Below are 270 nucleotides of genomic sequence, written 5' to 3'. Positions count from 1 at the left end.
GCTGGTGTCCCCAAACTTGGAGGGCTCCCCATAGGGCAGGGGCTGGTGCCCCTAAAATAGGAGAGTTCCCCATAGCACTGGGCCTAGTGTCCCCAGACTGGGAGAGCTCCTGGTGGGCAGGGCTCCCTGTCCCCAGACTGGGAGGACTCCCCATAGGGCAGACCCCAGTGTCCCCAAACTGGGAGGGCTCCTGAACGGCAGGGGCCGGTACCCCCAAGCTGGGAGGGCTCCACACAGGGCAGGGCCCGGTACCCCCCCCTGCCCCCGGGA

The sequence above is a fragment of the Antrostomus carolinensis genome, unplaced genomic scaffold (assembly GCF_000700745.2).
Source record: "Antrostomus carolinensis isolate BGI_N321 unplaced genomic scaffold, ASM70074v2 scaffold36272, whole genome shotgun sequence".
Taxonomy (NCBI): Eukaryota; Metazoa; Chordata; class Aves; order Caprimulgiformes; family Caprimulgidae; genus Antrostomus; species Antrostomus carolinensis.
Note: the sequence above shows the minus strand (reverse complement) of the source record.